This window comes from Schistocerca piceifrons, chromosome 6 (assembly GCF_021461385.2).
Source record: "Schistocerca piceifrons isolate TAMUIC-IGC-003096 chromosome 6, iqSchPice1.1, whole genome shotgun sequence".
NCBI classification, from domain to species: domain Eukaryota; kingdom Metazoa; phylum Arthropoda; class Insecta; order Orthoptera; family Acrididae; genus Schistocerca; species Schistocerca piceifrons.
In genome coordinates this window covers 150571004-150598415 of record NC_060143.1, presented here as the reverse complement: position 1 = coordinate 150598415, position 27412 = coordinate 150571004, and the positions used below count along the sequence as shown (strand labels likewise).

General features: G+C 44.7%; 1 protein-coding gene across 1 annotated transcript in view; it reads left to right on the top strand.

The window, feature by feature from the left end:
* The first annotated feature begins 1340 nt into the window (after positions 1-1340).
* Positions 1341-27412, top strand: part of LOC124803203 — a 214186-nt gene continuing 188114 nt past the window's right edge. The window contains exon 1 of the mRNA XM_047264385.1: positions 1341-1443. The gene's annotated coding sequence lies outside the window, so the exon portion shown is untranslated. The remainder of the gene's footprint in view (positions 1444-27412) is intronic.

Below are 27412 nucleotides of genomic sequence, written 5' to 3'. Positions count from 1 at the left end.
TGATAGCTCAGTTGGAGGCAGATGGATGAAAGGAAGACATCGTCTGGGCCCTTTCTAAGTTTTCACCCCAGTGTTAACACCCTCGTTGCACTCTGTCAGTTCTGCGATAAGCGCCACCAGTATTTATGATCGTTATATTTTGACATCTATAATTATATATGCTTGACAATGCACTTATTGTGATTGTACACTTCTGATAGTGCCTAGTGGCATAATACATTTACGTACTTGGAAATGCGATTAAGTCTTCCTGAAACATGGTTCAAATGGCTCTGAGCACTATGCGACTTATCTTCTGAGGTCATCAGTCGCCTAGAACTTAGAACTAATTAAAACCTAACTAACCTAAGGACATCACACACATCCATGCCCAAGGCAGGATTCGAACCTGAGAGTGTAGCGGTCGCTCGGTTCCAGACTGTAGCGCCTAGAAACGCACGGCCACTCCGGCCAGCCCTGAAACATGTTTTTTTTTTAAAAAAAAAAAGTTAAATACATAACGTATTTGGATGAGTGGTGCGTCATACCCTCCGTACTGATATCGTAACACAGTTGCGCTATGAATCCACAAAACAGATAATCATCCAAACATTCACGCCAACTGTTTAAGAAAAATCAGCAACAACTTGACATAAGTTCAACGTCCTGAATCGACTGTATCATCTCGCTCGGTTTCATAACACGAACAAGTAAAATAAAGTGAACTGGAGGGTTTCCGTTAAATGGTGTGATTTTCACCTGCTGCTGAGCACCTGACGATGACTCTCATATCTGGAGGCGAGAACGCGGAACTTGCGGGACCGCAGAAAATTGTCCCCGTCAAGACTGGAAGGCCTCTCGGCATGATCCTTGCGAATTTGGCCCTGTCATAATAAAGGCTGCGGAGAAGACCTATCTCCCCCCAACAAAACGCACGTGCGAGACGGCAGGTCCTTCTCTCAGCGGCCGCGTCCGACCGTCACGTGTCTGGAGGTGGGCGTCAGGGGCGGGACATCGGCCCCAAAAAGAGAAACACCCGCTGTCGGAGCTGACCAAGAGGAAAAGGAAAAATTCTCCCTCCCCACCCCCCTCCGGCGCAGACATTGCCCGCGATTGCATCGTCGGCAAAAGGGATTAGCGAGAATAGGTGGCCAAGGCGGCTGGGGGCTTATGGGAAGTGCCAGTGTAAGGGGATCGCGGGCACACCGCGATTGGCCAGCTGACGCCAACAAACGCGGCCCCAACAATGAGGAGCGCACCAACCAGCGAGCGCGTCGCCGAGCGGTTCGGACCCCCACCCCGGGCCGCTCGCGGCGCGCCAAGAAAAGTTGGCGACGCCGGCGCGTCGGCCACCAGTGTGTGTTGCTGCGCCGCGGAGGAGCGCCGACCAGCCCAGCCCAGCCGCAGCCGCAGCCACAGGACAGCCCCTGCCGCATCTCCAGAGTCACGGCCAGCCGCAGTCAGGTGGGTACCGCGTAGCGCGGCGCAGCGCCAAGGTCGGCCGGAAGCGCAGCGGTCGCTGCCCGCCGTCGGCGCACCTGCGCGGCGCCGGCGCCCGTCGCTCCCTCCTCACACGCGCTTCCTTAACTCCCAGCCCGCCGCAGGGCACTGTCTTCCGTGTTCAGTTCGCCCATACTCGCCCTCCCCATCGAGTCTTTAAGGGTCCTACGTGAAATACATCACGAGGGCAAACCCACCCCCAATACCGACGCTCTAAATTCATCCGCCGGCATTTCTCGACAGTTACACAGGCAGATTGTTTTCTGTACACAGTACTGCAACGTTTCAATGTGTTTCACGAACGGCGTTCACAGAACCTATTCCTAAGACATCTGTTTCGGTCAGGTGACAATTACTCTACGTATCCATGACTAAGATACCCAATTCCGATCGTGAAGCCAGAGACTTCAATGCGCGCGTGAGCGACGAACTCTAAATCAGTGCGACGTGAGACATGAATATCTCTCGGTCTTCAGCGAATTTCGTCTATGGTAAATGTAGGCAGACTGTTCTGAGGACAAAACGTGCATTTTTCCTTATTTCTGAAGACGATCGTTTATTCCGCGGTGAAACCTGATACACGACATGTTCTTGTTAGTTTTCAACTCTATTACTGCTATAGATTTTTTTTCTCTGTTAATGATAAAAAATATCATAACATTGCGCTTTAAAATTTTAGATTTCTCAACTGTCAGTGAATTTTGCAAAACGAAGATCTTGTAAATTAATGGGTAATTCCTTTCATTACCGAGTACAAAATGCTGAAATAATATTTTTCCGTGACACACGAAGGTGATTCACAGCTTCGTAAGTGCTCTGTAAAGTCACGCATTAACAGCTACTTAAAAAGGAAAATTCCTTGTAGGCAAATACTTAGTTGCTTGCAGCTGCAACGCAACGACCTGTCGACGTCTGCTATTGGGGGCTGACGAAAATTGTATAAGGCAATAAATGTATGTGTATGTGACTGATGCTGTAACTAAAAACAGTTCTGCATTTGACGCCAGGAACCGTCCTACAACCTGATGTAATGTTAAGCCATGACTTGAAGATGATAGTGTAACCGAAACTGGCCGCCTGTGTGTACATATACATTACAACAGATTTTGTTGATTCCATGACGGCGCTCTTTAAAATTTTACACCCTTTCTTTCACCTACGTTCAGGTTAACTTCCTCAACATATTCTCGTCTTGACTGAAAGGCTTGTTACAACGCTAGCAATTTTCTCGTAAGCCTCTTCACTGTAGCAGGAAATAGTAATGTATTATGTGAGTTTAAAATAACATCATTCATGCCTGGACCACAACTCCTAATAAAGCAGAGTACATGTAGAGTAACAATTTCGCGTGTACACAATTAAATACGAACTGTACTCAAAACTTAAATTTAATAAATGTGTTGTAACGTGCCGCAATATAACAGATACAGACGCTGCTGGCCAACAGAAACACAAGGACAAACGTCAATGGGATGAAGTAAACTTTCGTGTAACTTTCGATATGTCATTGTTACCTGAGGACGTCGAGACACGGTTCACTCGGTTCGAAGCAAAGTCTTCTTTTACCAAAGCCTCTCTAAGGATTTCAAACAGCACACGATTGGCCATATCACCTTCTCGTGTACGTATGCCTGTATAGGACAAATTGTAATCGAGTTGACTTCCCCATTTGTTCGAGTTCCGAATCCCATCGATACGTGTTTCCATCATCGCAGCGATCAAAAACTCAATGCACTGTATCACGAGAAAGTCCTTATAGGACTTCCCTTTTTAGCTGTGTAATACTTTGCCATATTTTCCAGAGTGAGTTTGAATCTCTGTTCAGCCTTACAAAGAACTAAACGAAATTCACTTCCGTGAGTAGAACATACCTTTTCGGAACTTCTACACCATTTGATAAAAATCGAAAAAGTACAAAGCTTGGATGACCCATTTGTAAGTACGTCTGTATTACAAGGTACTTATTTCAATCACCCAGTCTTTGCTTTGTTCATGAAATCATTGTTTTCTACAAGCCATCAGTAGACATCAACACGAGAAGAAAAACCACACCGAACAAAAAATGTTGAGAAAAGAAAATTTCTTCGCCGTTCTTCAGTTCTCACCATTAGGAAAACTTTGAGTGAACAAATTTTACAAATGTTCTTTCTTTCCATTTTTCTCGTACACCTGTACACAAACTGTAAAAAAATCCTCCACATTGCGAAAAATAAGTATTAACCTCTTTATAAAGCAGAGGTCGTAGTTACATCAAAACATACCTAACTAATATTTGTAGCAACGTTTCACAAGAAAAGATACGAACATGTGTACGTAAGTACCTTTCGCATTTCGACATAATTACCGTTTAAGTTTTGAAACTATTCATGTTTTATACAGCATAAAAGTTTATTTAAATATTGAGTGAGTATGTGTTTCAGTAACGTTAAAGTTCTTACTCATAGCTTTTCTTTTCTCTTAGTTCATATATTTTAAAACGTCTTCATTCTTTAGTTCACTGCAGTAGACGGTTAGTGATATTATTCCCCAACCGTTTATTTATTTAAAAAATTCCAGCCTCTATGTAGTTACTAAATACTACGCAGAGTCTAAAATTTCTCCGGGTAATTATTTCTGTGCACAATGTCCTATTACTAAATGAGGATCTTAGGATGAGATATAATCACTACGAAAGAGAAGATAATACAAAAAGAATTCTCGGGTTGCCATAAAAATCGTTACCCACACTTTCACTCATCATTACGTTATAAAATAAGTCAATTCAGAACTGATGTTCCCATGAATACAAGAAGCAACTGCACTGAAACGTAAAATAACAAGAACAACTAGTATATATTCATACGTTCCTACATGGAAGTTAATGCGAGAGTGAAAGAATCAGTTTCGCTCTTGCAGGATGATGTATAACGCTATTCCCCGACGTAACTTAGTTAGCAGTGATATTACTTGTGCTCTCTCCTCCTTGAAAACCACCTCTCCAGTTCTACATCCGCAGGCTATAAAGTCGACTTGCTGAGAACAGGTTTAGCCGGAAATCACCGACGTTTACGCGAAAGTTAGGACGGCAGTTGGATGAAAAGTTATAAGAATGTCTGAGGCTCGCCTGAAGAAAAAAATGGACGGATATCTTTCTGAGACTCTTTACTGTAATAGAGAACTGGTTGAATCGCTAATCACTAGATGCAAAACCGATATCTTCGCTGTAAGATTTGACAAAATTAAGTCCCATTTTCAAGCCCACGGAGACTTTTCTCTGCGTTGTTGTTTCCCTTAACTAAAGAGTTAGATGAACGTTACTTAAAAACACCTATCATGTTCGATACAGGTATAATTTCACCCAAACACCACCATTCGTTGCGCGAAGTATATTGCTCCAGCACACTGAAGTGCGGTGGCAAAGCCGGGGACTTTAATGCTCGCTTGAGAGATGAACTCTGAAGCAGTGCAATGTAAGACACTATTCGGCCAATTTCGTCTATGACCAATGTAGACAGACTGCTCCGAAATAAGGCGTGGATATCTGTTTTTTTCATATATCCTTATTTCTAAATATGATATGTTTATTTTGCGGGGACATCTGGAGAGATTACATTTTGTTCTAATTTCCAACTGTATTACTGCTGTATAGCTCTTTTCTCCGCAGATGACGAGGGGAATACCATAACCTTGCGCCGTAAAATTTTAGATAGCTCCAGTCACATTGAACTTTGCAAAAAGGCTGATGTAAATAAAATCAGTGGCAAATTCGCATCATCAGCAAGACTAGAAAGCTGAAATAATACATTTCTATGACACATGAAGACGATGCACAGCTTCGGCGGCGCACTGTAAAAGGGGAAATAAAATGAGAGGATTTCAGGGAGAGAACGGACGAATAATAGCCAGAGTACTTTACCCGCCATTAACAATAGGAAATTACGGACTATACACCCCCTACACACTGCTAAGTTGAGTCGAAGTGTCGCCTTAACAAGCAGGTCGAAAGCAATTGCAGTAGTGTTGACTACGCCATTACGAAGTAATGACCATGTGGTATGCCACAGCATGAGACACTGACTATGCCTTTTAGAGTTCAAATCCTGGCTCAACCACACAGATTTGGGCGTTACGTAGTTTTTCGAAATTTCTCCAGAACACGAGGTCACTGTATGGTTTTTCTTTAAGCTTGCTTCAAACGAGCTAGTGAAACGTATCGTACGACAGCGATATCGACACGCCCTGTTGCACAAAAAGAGAAAAATGGTAAATTCACGTTTATAGCATTTCCCACGCTGCTTAATCTCCCAGTGAGGCAACAACGATTGGCCGCGTTCACTTCTGCCGTCTCATCACTGACAATGACATAACTGCGAGATGATCTCACGTAAAAATTGACTGTTTCCGAACCGAAAAAAATTAGGTCTGTAGATTAATAAGAGATGATCTCATAGCTGTGTTAGATGTCCTGGGATATAGCTAATGTCCGTCGGATCTAGTATGCACGAGTGCGGTTCTTAGCATGTTCTCAAAACCACTGTCGCACGATTTTGGCTTTGCAGCACGGGTATCTATCCTGATGTAACACGCATTTCCGATGGGGAAGAAATTAGATCGTATCTGTTGGCCAATTGCAAATGTTACTGACCATAATATTATAGGGCTAAGAATGGCACCGGTCAGGTCGCCTGTAAGGTGCCCACTGTGAAACTACGTCCGATAGATTTTAGGTTTATCCGAAGTTCTGTACCTTTGAGAACTATTCAACAGTTAGCCGCGTGTTCTAATTTGAAGCAAGGACCCCAGGGCCTTATTATCATGCATACCAACGGTCTCCGGATAGTTAGAAAAAGCGGGACACGTGGCACATATGGATTCCAAAACGAAAGAATGACGATGCGTAATCGGTTCCGTGATCCAAATGTTGACGTCTCTACGCAAGGTATCAAGAATCTCACCGAATAATTGAGGAGATGACTATTCATCTTCTGTCACTGTGTGGCTTTCCGTTAAAACTGCGTACTTGCATGGGTGATACTGCAACACAGTGCTTTTTGGCAACGTTGAAAGCAAAAGAGACTTGAAAAGTCTCTCATTTTCCGTTTTGCTTCTCGTAGTTGACACTGATCTTCATTTTGGGAACCAAAATAACAGAAAATCTTCAGTTATACAGGGTGCCTCAGGAGAAATGGTCAATATTCATGGATATGACAGGAACAATCATTCGAAGCGAAATAGTCTAGTAAACATGGACTCTAAAATGCATAACGTAAGAGCTACGAGCACTTGTTCTGTAAATAAGGTGTATTTCACAGTAGCGGTGATTGACAAGTGCTCATAGTTCTTAAGTTATGCAATTTAGAGCCCATGTTTACTAGTCTTCCTTCCTTCGAATGATCGTTCCTGTCATATCCCTGGATACTGACCATTCCTCCTGGGACACCCTGTATAGCCTGACAGAGATATCAACTAAATTTTTGTTGTGTTCCTTTAAACATTTCAAAGAACTTATCTTTGAAACCAAGAATGATATCATATGATGTTTTAATTGTTACAATGCTTACAATTTAAATGTTTCAATCATTAATTCATGGGCATTAAAAGTATTACATATATAAAGACATATTATTATACATTAAATATGTAATTTTCATTAAAAGACCACTGAATATGTGATGATGCTGTGTTGAACTAAACTGACGAATAAATGCTGGTTTTTTCCTTATCAAACATTAAAAAATGAAAAATTACGTAAATATACGATAATAGCAGTATTCGTCTGTTCGCTGATGATGCTGCTGTCTACAGTGAAGTATTGTCGCAGGATGATTGCAAAGAGATGCAGAAGGACTTGAAAAAATTTCCACTAGGCATACTAAAGAGAACTGAACTTCATTAAATGTGGATAAATGCAATATTACGCCTATACAAAACAGAAAGAAACCGATAGCATCCGACTCAAAGATTAGACATCTGTAATATTTCTCACCGTTTAAACATTTAGGGGTTAATGATAGGGAGGTATACTAAATTGGAAGAACACACAAAATCAGTATTATGGAGGACTTCGACTTGACTGAACAGTTCCGTGTAAGTCCAGTGCGCATGTAAAATAAATCTCATACCACACGACAGGGCAACCAATTGTACTGTTCCAGTGTTTGGCGTCCTCCTCAAGGAACCGTGACTACATACATCGAATGAATTCGGAGACGAAATGCTGAGATTTTAACAGCTCTGTACAGTCCATGCGAAAGTGTAACATGCTCGTGGACCTTAAATGGCAATATTTGGAAGGATGGCGATGCAGTATTGTGTGGCGTATAAACTATGAGAATAAGAGAATTAGGAGTGAGAATTAGGAGAGAGAATTAGAGAGAATTAGGCTGCGTTCAGAGGCAATTGTTTTCCTCTCGCTCAATTTTCCTTTTTCGAATCAGCCGTCTCATGGCTGCTACAATGCAGCCCGCCACGATTTCCTCTCCTGTGCTAACCTCTTTATCTCCAAGTACCACATGCAACCTACGCCCTCAATTATTTGCTGGATGCATTCCAATCTCTGTTTTCCTCTATAGTTTTTACCTTCTACGGCTCCATCTACCACCACCGAGGTTATTCCATGATGTCTTAACAGATTATCATCCTGTCCCTTCTTCTTGTCAGTGTTTCCTGTATGTTCCTGTCCTCTCCGATACTGCGCACAACCTCCTCATTCCTTACCTTATCAGTCTACCTAATTTTCAACGTTCTTCTGTAGCACCACATCTTAAATGCTTCGAGTACCTCCTTGTCCGGTTTCCCCTCAGCCCATGTTTCACTACCATACAATGCGTTGCTCCAAATATACATACTCAGAAATATCTTCTTCAAATTAAGGTCTATGTTTGATACTATTAGACTTCCCTTGGCCAGGAATACGCGAAAGGAACAAGGCATAAAATAGCTATACTGGTGCCAAGTACCCACGCCACGCACTCTACGTTGGGATTCTTAAAAATTACACTATACTTCTTACTAAGACCTCAAGAATCATTACATCTTCTTTGGAACCCTATTAGTCTGAGAAAAGCAGGCTACCACCATTTGGTCAGACCCCCTTGTATATCCAATTCCCTTGCTAACACACACGCAGAATCGGTTCGCCTGACGGAAGCCCGAGTGAACATACGTCATCCGTTACCAACAGGAAGAGCGCCATTGACGTTCAGTAGGGCGCGTGCCGAATCTCCAGAAACAGAGCCTGTGTGTCTCCCCGATGGGACGTGACACGCGGGCCACGATGGCCCCGTTCTCACGACTGTTTCCTGCGCCCGCCAGCCCCAAGTGGAGCGGACGGCGCTGTCTTAGGCCCCGGAAGACGCAACCGGTAATCCCGCTGCGGCTATTCCAGTCATCGGGGGCGGTTGCGCACTGGCCAGCTATTTAGCCACGAGAGCTCACATGACGCACCAACAAGAGCATTCGTTCGTACGCAGACGAGTTAGTTCAGCCTCTACTATGCGTTACGAGACCTTCATATCGTTACAAAAATTTTGATAACTTGTCACCAAGAGAGAGAGAGAGAGAGAGAGAGAGAGAGAGAGAGAGAGAGAGAGAGAACGATACGTGGCAACAAAAACCCTTATGCTGATGTATCTCTGCTTCTATTAACACAATGACACTGCCCAAGAATAATGTTCAAGTCTAAAAGAGGGGACAAAACAACGACGTACGTGTAGTTGTATGGTGGGCCAGAACCAGAACGAGAAGACACGAGACGGTAATACCTCTTTCGTGCACAAAACACGTTATGTGGAACTGCGGATTAAGCTGCATTTCGAAATCTAGCATATTAATTGTTTTGTGACTATAATTAACTCAAAGCTATAAAATTTAGCCCAGGCCGGTAAAACTTTCAATTTGCTCCATCTATTTAAGCTATTTGGAAGAGTTTGGGCTACAAATTATACGAAAACTATAAATTTTTTAATCATTTCGGTATACATTTCCACTTATGAAAAAAGATGACTATTTATTTTTAGAACGGAATTACAACAACACATTCTTTTTCTCAAATATCTATCGTACTATTACAAAGCTAAATATGTATTTCGCTACGAAAGCAATAACCGTCGTAACTCAAAATTTAAAATTACATAATTCAACAATTCATTGTCTATGGTCTGGTATTATAACTTCAATAAATTTGAAATATTATGAAGATAATAAAACACCGCCATAGACATTGTAAAGAACAAGTAGACAGAGCGCTACACATAGGAATAACTAAAACTATAAGTCAATTATGTATAAAAAGGAAAACAAACATTGGGAAGACCTAAGAAAATGTGACGGGACCAATTCAGAACAGGCCAAAGACCTAACGTACATGATGAATAATAGCAACATGAAAAATGAAACTAATTTCTATATTCGGCAGTGTGAGTCGACAACCGTGCGCAAAAGAACAATTGGAAATACATTGTTGTATTATTACGATACACCTCACGAATGGCCATTCATGTGTAGAATGTGTCTTCCGACTATCTTGTAAAACGGGCGCCGAACAACCAATCCGAACTGCGACGTATGTGAAACCCTGAACAAGTTCCGCGTGTAACATTTTGTGGACTGCGAGCTTTAGGCCAGATACTCGCATTTTGCAAGAAGTCCAAAATCAACTGCAACGGCGGCTGAAACGCAAGCACCACTGTTCATTAAATAATCTCCAAACGTGTGTTAGTAATGACAATTCTCAGATGCAAGGACGCAAGGGGGCTATTTTGGCTATCACTTGTAAGTTTGATTGACGTTCTCACTTCAGTGAAGACAAGTTCTTGGACAGGTAATTAAATGATGTTTCACGGGAAGCAGTGTATTATGGTGTTCATCATTCTCAATACTTCGAACAAGAAAAAAGCGTGCAAACGCGCGCGCGCACACACGCACACGCACACGCACACGCACACGCACACACACACACACACACACACCAGAACGGGGGGAAGATGGCGAGAGACTGATACAGTTTGTATGGTATTTTATCGTTGGAGAACTTGCACTCGTAACACGGAAGGAGATCCCTTAGGATACATAATCATCAACGCAAGTATTTTAAAATTTATCTTGCGCCGGCTACGTAGCTATGTTTATCATCATGTGAGAAGCACCTGTAATAGTCCATCCAAACACGCAACATCATATTGTCTTGGATATCGAAGTCTATAGCATAACATACAAAGCGAGCCTAAGCGCAGCAATTAGCAATTAAGCAAAACTATGTGACACCTTAAAAAGTGTAAGAAGCAGGAGTACATTAAGTGCAAAGAAACGATTCATGTCATATATAATGGCCACGACCTATGACAACCATGAAAAAAAAAAACTAAAAACAAAACGATAGGACCTAGCGGAAAACAAGAATACGAAATCAGGTTTTTAACATTTCGCAAGACAAAATACGTATATTTTGCTTCAGATGACTTCCCGGAGTATTGCCCCTATCTCCTGGTACTCCTTATATACGGCAGGGTAATTATTAAGTCCATTAAAGAAGCCTTCATGATGAGTAAGACTGACAATTAAATACAAATGAAACAGGTTTCTGCGTCATTCACTCACTTATTGCTCTACTACACGTTTTGATGGTTTACACTATCATCTTCAGGTGAAGAATTGCGTGGTTACAGTCTTGGTGCTATTGTTACTGCAGACCACAGAAGCATTTTCACAGCAGCAAGCCGATTGCAACGTAACCTGTTTTGCACTCTGCCTGCTGCTGCGGACAGGCGCCTATGCTCTGCAGTATCACTGCAAATGCAATTTCGCAACTTCCCACCTGAAGATATTATTACAAGGTCGCTGTCTTCTCCCATAAGCTGTACTACTGTCCTGTCTGGCCTGTTACGATATTCCCACGCCACATTATAAGATATCCTTTAATTAATGATCAGTTTAAAACTGTCTGTGACTACTCCTTGACCTTGTACCACCGACCGTTACCTATAGTTATAACTCGTTTTTGCTTCATTAGATAATTTCTTTCTTATCGTTAGGACGGACTGACAGGAATATGATTCATGAAAGGTCCCGTTTGAAAATTTTGAAGCATGGTTAACGTAAAAAGAATGACTGTTTACTGTCGGAAGATAGATTGCGCTAAACTCATCACAGGCAACAGTCGCTACACTCATCAGTATATTATGTGCCACGATTACTGAGCGAACTCTCACACAACTCTCACACTGAAACATTATACGTACGGACGTCATAAAGCCAAGGTTGAAATTTGAACGCAGGTCTCCTGCTTACTAAGGCAGATGTGCTATTTACTACGGCACCCGGCATTGTGGCTAAAACAGATGCATGGAATACTCCAGTCCAATGCCCTCCCTAACACAAACTTCAATTCACAAATGTTCAAATGTGTGTGAAACATTATGGGACTTATCTGCTAAGGTCATCGGTCCTTAAGCTCACACACTACTTAACCTAAATTATCCTAAGGACAAACATACACACCCATGCCCAAGGGAGGACTCGAACCTCCGCCGGGATCAGCCGCACAGTCCATGACTGTAGCGCCCCTGACCGCTCGGCTAATCCCGCGCGGCTTCCATTCACACCTGAGCTCCTATTGATTTTTCTGATTCTTAAACCATCAGTATTGCGAAGGCTCTGATATTGGAATGGCACCTCAGCTTTGTATGTAATGATGGAATCCTGCCTGTATCTCAGGCATAGGTGATATACTGGTCCGATGTAATTACGTTTCCCTGGAGACGTACTGGGTATCAACTGGTGAAGAAGGGGGAAATCGAGGGAAGCCGAGGTGTGAATTGAGAGTAATTTGTACAGCGGTCTTAGTCACAATGTCGGGGGGGGGGGGGGGGGGGGTGCAGTAGATAGCAAATCTGCCTAGTAACCATGAGACCCAGGTTCGAGTACCGGCCTTGACACATATTTTCATTCATTATTTCAGCTTCTATTCTTATGGAAGATAAATTTTAGACTCAATATGTCTCCAGGAAAATTTAATTACATCTGATTAACAGCATGAATGGAAGCTAAATGTATATAAATCATGCCTCATGTGAGGATGCAATTTCTCACGGTGGGAATCATCGAAACACGTAGTGGTAAAGTGTCTGATGCACAAAAGCGAGTACAAGTGTCTGATTCAGGAAAGCGATAGTGTGTTTTCAAGTAGGAAGAAGAAGATGGGGGCGGGAGAGGAGGAAGAAGATTACAGGGTTCGTAATTTGAGCAATACTCGTAAATATTGGACTCAGACTTACGTTAAGCGAGTATTCGCTTAGCTGGAAGTTTGTCACCTGACGAGTACGCGAATCCGGCATTTCCGGCCTCTCGGCTGTTGGAACGCCGCAGCGCTCCCAGCAGAGCCGGGCCCGCCGCTCCGACCGCTCCCAGCGCCGCCTGGGCCGTAATTAACGCGACGGCGCAGGCCGCTCGTTGCGCCATTATGATAATGCCGGCTAATAGCGAGCCCCGCTGATAATGGCCGTGGGCTGCGCTGTTATCCGATTAACTCGCCAAAGGCGGGCCACGCCGCGCTTGTCTAGGCACACGGCGAAGTTCGCCGCTTCCGCTACGCAAACCAGTCGGCTGCATGCGCAGGATAGAAACGCTTGCGGACCATTACCACGCAGCCGCCCAGGACACTTGCAACTGTTACATCCTTATACACTGCCTGGAAAAAAAAACTGAAGCGCGCAAAAGGAAGGAGGAAACGAATCAAACTTTAGGGATTGAACGGGTGTATGATACTATTTCAGCGATCACAAAACACAGTCATATTGGCACAGAAATTGGCAGTACGAATAAACTTACGAGTACAACGTTGCACCCCTTCTCGTCTTGGTGCGTGCACTGATTCGGTCGGGAAGGGTTCATAAAGCCCCGTTGTGACCTCTCCTGAGGGTAAGCTGGCTCACAGCTGTTGCAACTGGTCCTCGACATGTGGATACTGGCACTGGGACGACTTGACGTCCAAAATGGTCCCACCCAGATCTGGTGATTTTGTTGGCCACGGGAGAACCTCAATATGACCCAGGCAGTATATGGGGCACATGCCACTTGTGGAAGAGCATTATCCTGTTGAAATATGGCACAACGACACTGTCGAGTAAGAGGTAACACATGAGGACGCAGGATGTCCGCGATGATCGTTGTACCAGCATAGTTTCCTCAAGCACTACCACCCGTGAACTGCAGTCACACCCGATGACTCCGCACACCACGACGCCAGCAACACCACAGTGCCTCTTCAAAACATTGGAAGAATTTGACCTCTCCCCACGTCGCCGCCGACGATGGTCGTATGAGGATAGTCCAGAGCCGAGATTCACCGCAGAACACAATATGAAACCATTCACCAGCCATCCATACTTCCTGGTCGCAGGACAGCCGTTTTTAATGTGCTGTTACCGGCAGCCTACGCTTAGGGCGGTAGTTCCCTAGCCCAGCTGCTACTAGTCTCTACCAATGGTGTGGGATGGGGTAAAATGTTACAGGGAGTCCATTACTTGTTCTCGGATAGCAGCGGCAGATGTGAAGACGTTACGAAATGCATGGCGCTCAATACGGCGATCCTTCCCTTGTGGTGGTCTGTGGTAATCAGATGTGGTCGATGCGACCCTCGACGAAGAGTATGTCTGCCGTCACGCTCCCACGCATTTCAAGATCCGAATGCCCTAAAAATTTGGATACTGCATGATTCGATCAGCTGACCAAATAGACACACACAATGTGGTCCCTTTTCAAACTTTGTCAGATGTTGCCACCGCTGTCTCACAAGAGTACGCGGTATCTCCGTGTCCTCGACAATTATCACGCAACATCTTAAGCTGTTCACGCCTCTCACGTAACCTAACCAGACCTGACAGCAACACAAAATACGAACAACGCTGATGCACCCTGAGGCACTTTGTCACAGACAACTGCAGCTGTTAATCACTTAGAACACCCGTCAATGGTATGTACCCATAGTAAGCTACAATGACATCCGACACGTCTTCAGTTTCTTAACAATTTTAGGCAGTGCATAATTCTGCATCATTTTATGTGTTGTCGTGCTACAAGACGACTAACATCCACGTGGAAAGCCACTGTTTTCGATATTTAAAAGGCTCTGACGCTTCTGTTTTTCTGCACAATATTTCGACGTCTGATCTAGAAGTGTTGACCAGTGATACTCGCGAAAGTCATACACATCAAACTCCATGTCAGACGAAAACTGTCTTCTGGACTGCGAATCGAACCTGGGACCTTTGCCTTTTGCGGGCACCGCTCTTACCGACAGAGCTACCCATCCAGGCTTGACTCACGACCCGCCGTCATAACTTCTACCATGCCAACATTTCTCTCCTACCTCCAAACTTTACAGAAGATCACCTGTCTGCCATGGTCGACCTGGCACAAAGTTTTAATCTGCCCATGAGTTTCAAAACAGCATACACTCCGCTTCAATGTAAAAGATTCGTTTTCCCCGTCATAAAATCCTGACATTTTCTCCACATTTTGATTTGATGTTCGGGTGCTACATCAAAGAACTGGTTCACACTAATTCAGTTCTGTAATAAGTGGTTTATACTGAAACGAGTTTGAACAAAATTGTTTCGTCGAGGACTTAAGTAGAATTATTTTAAAGTGATCAGTAGATACTTCAAGTAATGACCCCTACCTACAGTTAAAAAAAGAAAAATACGTTAAGCTGTCATCAAAACGAAAGCTGGTTTGGACACTAAAGTGCTTTACTAGGCATGGTAATGTTGAAGGTCGTATGCCAATGTCTCCCTCCGACTTTTTGAGCTGGTACCCAACCAGTTATAGGGGGGATCTACGGTTTTTAATGTAGTCTCTGAACCGTGGTGCAAGTCGACTGTTTTCACGTTACCAAACATTGGCGAGATGAAGTAAGTGATAGTTGACAGACAAAAAATGCCTGGACTGGCCGACTATGGAACCCGAGACTTTTCCATCGTAGTCTGGTACTTTCAACTTAAATTGATAAAAGCGCAACAAAAAGCGTCAGCAACACCACGGGCGTTCGGTTTAGGGCATAAGGCAACAGCGCTCGGAGGCTTCCTAGTCTCGATATGCGTCCCACCGTTCAGTCGCCGTTGGGACGTGGCATCCATACCAAGTCACCGCGAGCAGTCCCACATATCTCACTGACATACGGCTCAACTCCCCTCGGAAGGCACCCCACTTCACAAGAGAATGCAGCCGCTAGTCAGCATTTCACCGCTGTGTACGATGCGTCTGAATTAAAAAAAGTAATCCTATTAGAGATAATTCAGTTCAAGACTACTTACCCACACTGCCAATAGAATGCACCCAACATGTATCAGGATACGTACCTGAAAAAAAAGAATTGAATGCGTTAATAATAGACGTAGCGAATTAAAGCAAGTGCAGTATGTCATAATCTTCTTTACGAGTTTAGTTTCTTAGCCAATCCGATTAATCCCTAATATCAAATATAGGCTCCACTGATGTCGAAATACTCCCCTCTTTAAAGATACCCGTTCCCTGTTTCGTCCAATGGAAATATGTCGTGAGTCAAACAAAAAACAATACCAAATACAAGACCAATTGTTGGAAGAAGTAACCTGGTCGAGAGAGCGCTAATATCCGCGAATTACTTCAGCAGAATTCAATGGGATGAATCTTTCATTTTCAAGGTGAGGCTCGGCCAGCTTATTTTATGACTTCCCCCGTGGAGGTAATGAACTTCCACACACATTCCGTACATGTCGTTGGGCGGTTGAAATCTCAGAACAAAGAAGTGCTTTGTCTAATGTCGGTTAGCGGTACATCCCAGAAATGTGTCGATCATAAATTACTCTACACTTTATTGAACCATACTGTGCATTTGCGAGATAATGTCGATCATTGTGTTCACACGAATAGCCTTTTGTCCGTGTAAGCATGGTTGTGGTATGCATTGCTTGATGTACCGTTGTAACATCCCTGAGAGCAATTTATTTATTCACATGTAGGCCATTTATTAAGTGGCTGGGCGTTCTATCATCAGTCTGGTTCCTCCTGGAAAAGTGCGGCCGTGAGAAATTCTAGCATGTTTTTAGTAAATTTCTTCAGCTCTATTAATTTCCTCGTTTCTTGTCACAAATCGTTTTTAGTGGTGCGTAACCAGGTCTCCTTGGTATACGACTCGTCCTCCTACTATTAGAACCCGTAGAGTGCTACAGCCTCAACGGTACTGTTTCGCCTTTTCATCTAGTAATCATGAAATTATTTTCGTTGTTTCTAGACTGACTATTGTGACTGCCAGAGATCTTCATTAGAAATTTCCTCGGGTCATGTCACATTAACGATCTATATTAGAGAACGGTTTCTAAGTGTATGGGGTTGCAGGGCGATATGTCTGACTAATTCCATGTTTCGCACAAATAGAGGATATATTTATTTTTACTACTGGCTACTTTACCGACAAAGATTCCACACTGGCATTAGTGTTAAAATTTCCGTCTGCCCATTCAGATTAAAGTCTTCCGCCGTATTCCTGAAATCAACTAAAGGGAATGTCGGAATGAGATCTGGGAGGCCGCCATAAACTTGTACAATGTAAGCTTCTGCTTAGTGTCCAATGATCTCAATGTCACCTGCACACTGCTTTTTCCTTTTCTTCAAATTCTCAGTAGGTTGCCAAATTATTACAATGTGACTCGACCATATGACAGGTGTGGCATACATTGAGAATATCAGTACCCGTGCAAATAATGGTTGAGAAGTACCGCGTGTGAATCATGTTTCGGAAACTGATCAGTGTGCGCGGCAATTTCTCTCTCGCGCCTACACCGCCTCCCTCCTCCGGCATTTTCTTGCCTTCTCCAGTGACGCAACTTTAACGTGACTGTGAACCAGATCCTCGCCAAAGTTATGCATCATCACTGCGAACCACCTATACCACCGTTGCCTTATTAGGAGAATACGCGCTTATGGAGTATCAGAAAAGGTATTCGATCAGATTTAAGATTATCTAGCGATCAGATTCGTCAACAAAAGCAAAGCGAGGATAATGGAATGTAGTCGAATTAAGTCGGGTGATGCTGAGGGAATTAGATTAGGAAATGAGACACGTAAAGTAGTAAAGGAGTTTTGCTATTTGGGGAGCAAAATAACATGATGGTCGAAGTAGAGAGGATATAAAATGTAGACTGGCAACGGCAAGGAAAGCGTTTCTTAAGAAGAGAAATTTGTTAACATCGAGTATTGGTTTAAGTGTCAGGAAGTCGTTTCTCAAAGTATTTGTATGGAAGTGAAACATGGACGATAAATAGCTTAGACAAGAAGAGAATAGAAGCTTTCGAAATGTGGTGCTACAGAAGAATGCTGAAGATTAGATGGGTAGATCATACAACTAATGAGGAGGTATTGACTAGAATTGGGGAGAAGAGAAATTTGTGGCACAGCTTGACTAGAAGAGGGAATCGGTTGGTAGGACATGTTCTGAGGCATCAGGGGATCATCAATTTAGTATTGAAGGGCAGCGTGGAATGTAAAAATCGTATAGGGAGACCAAGAGATGAATACACTAAGCAGATTTAGAAGGATTAGGTTGCAATAGGTACTGGGAGATGAAGAAGTTTGCACAGGTTAGAGCAGCGTGGAGAGCTGTATCAAGCCAGTCTCAGGACTGAAGACCACAAAAACAACGACAATAGCCATCAGAACCAAGTACTCCACTCACGATGGAGAGACATAATCAAAAGCGAAAGCAGAGGCTGGTGTAGCAAACCTAAGTGCGAGTGACTTATGACGATATATATCAACGACCTGACGGCGAACATTTTTAGGTGGCCAACGCTGTTCGCACACGATGGAGTTGGTTACAGTAAGTTTACTACTATATCTCTAAAAAATAGTCCATTCCTTCTTAGGATGGTGTTACAGCATCCTTATTATTGCTACTATTTAAAACACAGTCTTAGGTTGCACAACGTTCTTTAGTAACTCAAGAACGACATGTTTCGCCCGGATAGGGCATCGTCAGGTTATCGCGACGACAGGCACAGCAGCGCAGAACAGAACCTCGCTCTCAATCTGTAAACACAGCCGTACAATATAACAGCGCCGGAAGCTCGTCCGTATTCACATGTGAATACACCAGCCTTGAGCAACCAAGATCACGCTTTACACTACTTAAAGCGGCGCTAATCTTAGGTGGTGGTATAAAAACCCACTTCATATCCTTTTCATGCAGAATACCACTAATCCGTTTGGCTATATACTTAGAGCACCACGTTAGTCTCATCGCTTACCCGATTGACGGTTGATCGATAGCGCAACGTCCCTTTGATTTCTTCACTATTACCGTTCTGGCGATGTTTGTCACTCGGGGTGGGCAAACTCAGCTGACAAACTCTCGAGGTCTGAAATGGCCTGGACCGTATGAACCAAGAAACAAAATAGTCCTTCATGCTGAGCCAGATGTTGACAAGTATAAATTTGAAAATACAAATTAGTGTGAGTGGCTTTATAAAAGTGGCGTGTGCCAACAACCTTCTTCCTGACTAACATATCAAGGAAGGGAACGCAGTCATTCTTTTCCACCTTTATAGTGAAGCGAATATTTGGGTGGGTTGGACTGAGATATTCCAAAAATCTGTTTAAATTATTACTGCAATGAGGCCAAACAAGGAAAGTATTGTATACGTATCTAAGAAAGCAGACAGGTTTGAATGCCACCGACTCCAGGTCACGTTCCCCGAAATCAATCTGATTACTGCAACGTACGCTGTGCAGAACACAGCCTGGTAGCTCGCCATGTAAAGCTGCACGTCGCCGTCGTGACGCCCTGCTGAAACTGACCCCGAGCTGCGCACGTCGTGGGCGTACGGCGGCCGCGAACCTTGCGCTGAAGGTCGGGCCGCAGTGACGCGCCGCTGGCCTCGAGGTGCGCTCGAGTGAGCGAAGACGCGCGTCGCCGCGGGGAACAGTTATCCGGGCAGGGTCAACACTCGCCCACGGCGCGTTTGCATAACAGTCGGTGCTGGGCGGTGCGTCTGACGTGAGTCACAGACCCGCTTCAGCAGGCGGCACGTGGGAGGCTGGCCGGCCGCGCCTCTGCTAAACCCTAGCCGCAAAATCGAATTCTGCTTCTGCTGCCGACGACGCTACCTGCAATGCTTAGAGCATTCTCTCATTTCACACGGGATCCCTACAACCAGAGGCTTACCGATTTTGCACATCATGCGCATGTTTATAGTACATACTTCGAGGTACCAGAAGTTGCTGCAGTATGATGTGCACCTTAAGAGTTGTCGAAAAACCAACTTTTTCGAGCCTTTGCAATAGCCGGCCGACGTGGCCGAGCGGTTCTAGGTGCTTCAGTCTGGAACCGCGCGACCACTACGGTCGCAGGTTCGAATCCTGCCTCGGGCATGGATGTGTGTGATGTCCTTAGGTTTAAGTAGTTCTAAGTTCTAGGGGACTGATGACCTCAGATGTTAAGTCCCATAGTGCTCAGAGCCATTTGAACCTTTGCAATACCATACGACGGCGCCAGCCTTCGAGCGGCGGCGTTAGCTTAACCGGGGAAGCCGGAATATTAGAAGTCTACCGTACTGCTTTCCAGTCGCATTTTTTTTCTAATCTTCCGCAAAACATTCTTATTACCACAACTAGTCGTTTTTCTGCGAAAAGGATAATTAATTATAATTATTACGGTACATGTGTGGCATGATACACTGAAGCTCCAAAGGAACTGGTATAGACATCCGTATTCAAATACAGATATATGTAAACAGCCGGAATACGGCGCTGCGTTCGGCAACAGCTACGTAAGACAGCAAGTGTCTGGCGTAGTTTTTAGATCGGTTAATGCTGCTACAATGGCAGGTTATCAAGATGTAAGTGAGTTTGAACGCAGTGTTATAGTCGGCGCACGAACGATTGGACACAGCATCTCCGAGGTAGCGATAAAGTGTGGATTTTCCCGCAAGACGATTTCACGAGTGTACCGTGAATATCAGGAATCGGGCAAAACATTAAATCTCCGACACCGCTGTGGCAGGAAAAATATCCTGTAAGAACGGGACCGACACGACTGAAGAGAATCGTTCAACGTGACAGAGGTGCAACCCTTCGGCAAACTGCAGCAGATTTCAGTGCTAGGCTATCAACAAGTGTCAGCGTGCGAACCATTCAACTAAAAATCTACGAAATGGGCTTTCGGAGCTGAAGACCCACTCGTGTATCCTTGATGACTGCACGACACAAAGCTTTATGCCTCGCCTGGGCCCGTCAACCCCGACACTGGATTGTTGATTACAGGAAACATGTTGTCTGGTCGGACGAGTCTCGTTTCAAATTGTATCGAGCGGATGCACGTGTACGGGTATGGAGACAATCTCATGAATCCATGGACCCTACATGGCAACAGGGACTGTTCAAGCTGGTGGAGGCTCTGTAATGGTGTGGGGCGTGTGCAGTTGGAGTGATATGGGACCCTGATACGTCTAGATGCGACACTGACAGGTGACACGTAAGTCAGCATCCTGTCTGATCATCTGCATCCATTCATGTCCATTGTGTATTCCGACGGACTTGAGTAATTCGAGTAGGGCAACGCGACACCCCACTCGTCCAAAATTGCTACAGAGTGGTTCCAGGAACACTCTTCTTAGTTTAAACACTCCCGCTGGCCACCAAATTCCCAATACACGAATATTATTGAGCATGTCTGGGATGCCTTGCAACGTGCTGTTCAGAGGAGATCTCCACCCCTCGGACTCTTGCGGATTTATGGACAGCCCTGCAGGATACATAGTGTCAAGTCCCTCCAGCACTACTTCAGACATTAGTCGAGTCCATGCCACGTCTTGTTGCAACACTTCTGCGTGCTCTCGGAGGCCCTACACGCGTGTACTAGTTTCTTTGGCTCCTCAGAGTATAATCTATATGTTTATCTATCTATCTTCTTCTTCCATCTACACATATAAACAATTAAAGTCCCCCTCCACACTGTGTGTGCAGTTCGATTCATCTCAGGAACTACTGAATGCATTTTCTTGCGGTTTCACCACTTCATAGACTGTTTCATGACGAAGGTTTGTGTATGTAATTTATAAATACTTCGCGCAAAATGGCTAAATTATGATGAACTTAAGTTCTCTGTCACTTTGAAAACGACGCCATTACAATCTTTAGCGATAGTGCTAACTTCCTACACAACCTACGACGCAGTACGTATCTGATATTAAAATGATATCAAGAGATTTTTCGGTATGGAGTTAATGTTTAAGGGATGTGAAGGGAAATGCTCGAAAGGGTCACACAGAAGATGTAGCTCGCGCCAGACTGGTGCTAGAGTCAGCTGCCGGCAGGTGGGCGTAGCCCGTAGCCTGCGTCCAATTTCGTTGTTGTCAAATGGACCGCAACATACAGGCGCTCCATTCGACCGTCTGTCAACTAACAAGAAAATTGAAATTTGCAAATGAAAACTGACAGAAGCAAGTCATGTGAATATGCCCCCATTTTTGTGTGTACTTCTAGAACTTATACTTTCGTTACTTTACCTCTACACCACTGTGTTCCCATTTCGGGGAGACAATATTGTGTACATTTACATACAACTAAACAGTCGATAATGGAATGAAGGAGAAAGTCTCAAAAACCATCCTAAAAATGCCGCATTCATTTCATAAACCCGTGGCGTGCAGCCCACTACGAGTAAGATGCACTTTTACATCTGTCGGATTTGTTCCGTTACGATCGAAGTGATGAATTATATTTGCAAGGAAAATCCAGTTACAAATTTGGTGTACGTTGATATAACTGGCGGTCCTCGTAGTGTTGCGCGTACGAATGCAGCAGCTACGGTAAGCAGTAACGAACTGACTGCTCATTCACTGTGCCCTGCGACAAGTGAGAAACTGCTTCAGTCGCCCCGGCAAACACGGCCGGAGGCGAGTTTCGTGCTGCAGACTCCTGCCACCTCCCCGAGCAGGCAGCCACTCTCGGGAGCGCCGGAAGCCGCGTCTCCGAGGCGCGCTTTACGGCGCCCATCCTGTTCGTCGATGCCGGCGTATTTGATGCACGCAGTAAAAGCAGACTTACGGCCGGCAGCGCCGGCCAAGGAGATGGCGCTATGCGCACTAACCCCTCCCCAACCTCGGGCCCAGGCGGAGATTTAACCTGGCAGCCCGACGCCGCCCGACGCCGCCAGACGCCTAATGCCTTTCCGTTACGCCGACTATGAACAACCTAACACGGGAACCACCAGCTCAGCGCCGTTAGTTTCGACTCAGGTCGGACTCGGCGCATACTGCTGCCATTCTACACAGTGCTTCCTTATAAGCCACAACCACGGTTCCGAACTTTTGCTTGCGCACTGCATCCATGGTACGAATTCCAATTTTCTAAAATACAGAAAAAGGAAGCTTTGGTGCTCACCATGTACGAGTAATATGAGTAGTACTTATATTCAATGTATTCATATTTTCCGAGGTTCATCCGTCATCTTAATTTTTTTTAATTTCTTGAAAAGTGTTCAACTTTTACTTCAACTCACATTCGCACTCGCAGCGATACACATGTAAAACGACTCTTCGCCACAATCTCATGACATAAACGTATTAACTGAACGTTGTCTGTCCCAAATGTCTTCATATACATCATGCTAGTGGGCGGACGTACTGTCATGGGAGTAGTCTTCATAAACTGCTCGGAAGCCAAGTCATAACAAAATTAAAGTATATGATGAGCAGTGGAATACGTGCTCATACTGGTTATGGTTGTTATGTCGTTTATACATTGGGTCCCAAGAGGAATGGCCAATATTCAGAGATATAGCAGAAAAGTCTAGTAGTCCGCAGCTCGTGGTCGTGCGGTAGCGTTCTCGCTTCCCGCGCCCGGGATCCCGGGTTCGATTCCCGGCGGGGTCAGGGATTTTCTCTGCCTCGTGATGCCTGGGTGTTGTGTGGTGTCCTTAGGTTAGTTAGGTTTAAGTAGTTCTAAGTTCTAGGGGACTGATGACCATAGATATTAAGTCCCATAGTGCTCAGAGCCATTTGAAAAGCAGGAAATTTGTTTTGACTACTGACATGTAAACGTTATCGAGGGACAGATAAGAAGTTATAGCAATATTTGTAACATATTATAATGAAATAACTTTTAAAAATGTTTATTAGCTTGTTAACGGTGGATATTACAACTGCATTTGAAAACAGCTGATCCATTCCGTTTGTCAAGTTGCGCCATAAATTACTTTCTTTCCAATCCCATTCGGTACTTCTTCTTTAGTTACTCGACGTAAACTATGTGACACCCACAGAAACATACGTTTTTCATATTAGGTTCATTGTGCTGCCACCTACTGTCAGGTACTCCATATCATCAACCTCAGTAGTCATTAGACACCGTGAGAGAGCGGAAAGGGGCGCTCCGCGGAACTCACAGACTTCGAACGTGGTCAGGTGATTGGGTGTCACTTGTGTCATAGCTCTGTACGCGAGATTTCCACACTCCTAAACATCCTTAGCTCCACTGTTTCTGATGCGATAGTGAAGTGGAAACGTGAAGGGAGACATACAGCATAAAAGCGTACAGGCCGACCCCGTCTGTTGACTGACAGAGACGGCCGACTGTTGAAGAGGGTCGTAGTGTGTAATAGACAGACATCTATCCAGACCATCACACAGGAATTTCTACTGCGTCAGGATCCACTGCAAGTACTATGGCAGAGATGGGAGGTGACAAAACTTGGATTTCATGGTCGAGCGGCTGCTCGTAAGCCACACATCACGCCGGTAAATGCCAAACGACGCCTCGCTTGGTGTAAGGAGCGTAAACACTGTACGCTTCAACAGTGGGAAAACGCTGTGTGGAGGGACGAATCTCGATACACAATGTGGCGATCCGATAGTAGGGTGTGGGTATGGCGAATGCCCGGTGAACGTCATCTGCCAGCGTGTCTTGTGCCAACAGCAAAATTCGGAGGCGGTGGTGTTATGTTGTGGTCGTGTTTTTCATGGAGGGGACTTGCACCCCTTGTTATTTTGCGTGGCACTATCACAGCACGGGCCTATACTGATGTTTTAAGCAACTTCTTGCTTCCCACTGTTGAAGAGCAATTCGGGGATGCCATTGCATCTTTCAACACGATACAGCACCTGTTCATAACGCACGGCCTGTGGTGGAGTGGATACACGAAAATAACATCCCTGTAATGGACTGGTCTGCACCGAGTCCTGACCTGAATGCTATAGAACACCTTTGGGATGTTTTGGAACGCCGACTTCGTGCCAGGCCTCACCGACCGACATCGATACCTCTCCTCAGTGCAGTACTCTGTGAAGAATGTGCTGCCATTCCCCAAGAAACCTTCCAGCACCTGACTGAACGTATGCCTGCCACAGTGGAAGCTGTCATCAAGGCTAAGGGTGGGCCAACACCATACTGAATTGCAGCATTACCGATGGAGGGCGCCACGAACTTTTAAGTCATTTTCAGCCAGGTGTCGGGATACTTGCATATTAAATGTTAACAGGCCCTTCTTTTTTTTTAAAATGTTTTTCTTGCTACAACCAGTCTGCAATATCCTCTTCACTTCGGTTTTCACCATCTACAACAAAAACAAAACAACAAGTAAAATATGTGCCTAGGCCTAGCCTCACTGAAAACACCTGCTTTCATTAGATCACTGAAGCTAAGCAACGTCGGGCGTGATCAGTACTTGGATGGGTAACCGCCTGGGTAGGCAATGTGCTGTTGGCTGCTTCCCCTTGCCTTTACGACAAAGAGAAGGACAGTTGGTGGCGTTATGTCTCTGACCATCAGTATTCTCGCCATGTCCGGGATTAAATTGCAAACCTTTCCGCAGTATCTCAAGAAGCGATAGCATGTGGCACTGCTCATAGTGATCCGTCGGGCGCGGACTTCGAGCTTGGTGGTTCCCTTGGTGCTACTCGGGAGGAGTACGCTATATTCCGGAACCATGTTTGACTCTCTCCCTTCTCTCAACATCACACAACACAAGCGTGGCGCCGTACTACACACACACACACACACACACACACACACACACACACACACACACACACACAAACAAACAAACAAACACAGACATCAGAGTCACTTACCAGATACACTTCAGCACACAACTCGCACACTTCGAGAAGGCAAGGCGCCAATATGCATGAAACGTAGCAAATACCTTTATGCTTAGGTACCTGAACCTACCCTTCAGCGCCAACCATGCCATACGACTTTTCTTTTTTTACAATGTATGTAGAATATATGCAAGTGAATCATACAGTCTAACATTAAATGAAGGGGTCGATGGAGATGAAATATATGAAGATACGATGAAATTGAATGAAATCGGTAGAATTCGTTCACAAGCGTTGTATCTGCAATCTACCGAATACGACATGATAATAGGAAGTTTGACTCTCCAGTCACGAAAAGATTTTCATTTGTTGTTATTAATACATTAATTAAATCACGGGTTCTGTATTTCTGAATAGTTAACGCTGATATCATTCCATGTCACTGTTTATTCACTGATTTCACACCCAGAGACCCATTCGTTTCATTTCACAGCGTTTAATTCAACTGAGACAGATACGAGAGGTAGGGAAAGAAAAGGCGTTTCATTCATAGCTCGGTACAACATAACAATTAGTACAAGCCGACAAGTAGCAAACGTTGACAGATATAGCAGGGAGCACGCAGCGTCACGGTAGCAACATTTCTGCACGCGCGGTCGTCCTGGGGAGCCCTTTCCCGGTAGTACTGGCACCCCTCCACACACGGCCCACGTGAACAAAATGGCAACGAGGTGCCCTCCTCCGTAGCCGTTAACACTCGCCCGCTGGCCGGCTTAGCGCAACGCGCTCGAGCAGAGTCAATCGGAGCCCCCGGCACGAGAATGCTGAGCCACGGTCTACCTGGGCCCGCGTCCGAAATCCGAGATAGGAATTCCACGGAGCGCGCTCGCCCCGCATTGATGTTTTCAGCCGACTGGACCTCATCAATGGTGGCCGCGAGGAATTCGGAAGGAGCGCGCCCGTGACGTGGCACTTTGCCGACCCCGTTTCTTTTTACAGCTCCTAGTTTACGGTACACGGCGAATAGGAGCCGTTCCGAGAGCGAGCGCATGCGGGAACTGCGCATCACCTGATCGATCGTACGGTCGAGCTCGTAAACTGCTGCGCCATTATCTTCAACGAGGGTAAGTGCGGAAGCAGCGCAATGGGAGACTATTTAACCCGCGTCCGTGGAATACAAGAGCGACAGAAACAATTTGAATATTGGCACTCGTAACACTCGAGGACTTGCAAGAGGGAAAACAACACTTTTCCTTCAGCTACAAGATGTTTCGAAAAGATTCATCCGACTTCACTAGACCATATTTTCTACGCGAATGAAGATACAAACTTACACTAAATTTTAAGTTATGCATAGGAATACAAAGTTTTTATTCGAAACAATCATCAGATTTTACAAGGGTACATCTATTACATGCATGTACATACAACTTTGAAGTATTTTTTACAACTGCGTTCAGGTTAAAAGATTTTATTTACCTTTCATAAATATTTAACGAGTGTTACATTCGAAGCAGGGCAAACATTCAGACGATTGTCAAACTCATCCCATACTTTCGGGAGCATGTCTGGAGTCAACTGCATTCACTGTTGTTGCTGTGCGACACTTCACTCAAAACTTCCACATAGACGGAGTCTTTTAGAATCCCCCAACATAAAGTCACGTACCGTGATACCAGGCGACATTGGGGGCCAATGATGAAGTGTGAAATCCACACACTCCATATGGCCAATCCATTGTTAGGGCAGTGAGAATGGGCAGGTCCGTATTCTCAACGAAAAACACGCCGCACAGTATCAATCCAACTCCATTGGTTGCAAGACAGAACACAAGACGCCTTCTGTTCTTGTGCTATCATCTTCACTCGGCGGACATTGAG